This window comes from Vigna angularis, chromosome 5 (assembly GCF_016808095.1).
Source record: "Vigna angularis cultivar LongXiaoDou No.4 chromosome 5, ASM1680809v1, whole genome shotgun sequence".
NCBI lineage: Eukaryota > Viridiplantae > Streptophyta > Magnoliopsida > Fabales > Fabaceae > Vigna > Vigna angularis.
Genome location: NC_068974.1, coordinates 33,199,344 through 33,200,449, shown reverse-complemented (window position 1 = coordinate 33,200,449; position 1,106 = coordinate 33,199,344).

The following is a 1,106-nucleotide window of genomic DNA, read 5'->3' as shown; positions in this document are numbered from 1 at the left end:
TTTCTTTTGTTATGTGGAGTCCCGTTACATGTTAATGTGATCGTCAAAATTTTCAAGTTTTTTGTGGGCATTGTTCATGCCCTTTGTGTTGTTGAATGGTAACCATTTTCTCGTGTTTCAAGTATTTGATTGTGATTTGTTATCTTTTATTGTTTAATTGTGATTCTTTATTTTTTAAGTGTTGAATGTGATTTCTTATTTTTCGTATTTTTAATTGTTCATTTTGAAATGCGAACAAAATTAGTGTTTCTATCCTTACTTATCTTTAATTACGATAAAATCTAAATAAAGAGAGACAGCTGTCAACCTCCAATTTTGTCCATGTATTTTTAATATAAAAAAACATAAAAGTTTAAAATAAAAAATATATTTCTTTTATCATGTTTATTTTATTTCATTTCGGTACGTGTCAATATCCAATTTTGTCCAAATAATTTATAATAAAAAAGTAAAAGAAATAAATATGTCAAATTAAAAAATAAATCTAAATATTTCTTTCTTTTATTGTTGTATTTCATTTTATTGAATTTGATGTTAGTCGATGTTTTTTTATTTGGTTGTGATTTTATATGGATTTTATTATTAAATTTTATTTTATAAGATTTTATTTTATTTGGTTTGATTTGATGTGAAATTATTTTGTTAGTTGTTTTTATTTGTTTTAAATTGATTTGATGTGATTTATGTGATTTGATTTCATTTTGTTTAATTTGGTGATATTTGGTTATATTTGATTATATTTGATTGGATTTTTATTTATTGTTTTGTTTTTAAAGTCTTCAGTTTTTCTTTCTTGTTTATTTTATTTAATGAATGTTCCTATTTTCTTAAGTTGATTTTACTTGGTGTTATTTTTTTATTATTATATTTTTATTTTATTTTTATTTTCTTGATTTAATTGTGTTTCATTTTATTTATTGTTTTTTATTTCTATTTATTTTGTTTTGATATAGATGATTTGATTTGATTTCATTTGGTTTAATTAGATTATATTTGATTTTATTTGATTTGTTTTCTATTTATTATTTTTTTTCTGCAAGCTTTTTCTTTTATTCTACACTTCACCAACTCATAATAACTTATAGCTTTCATTTATATCCGACCAT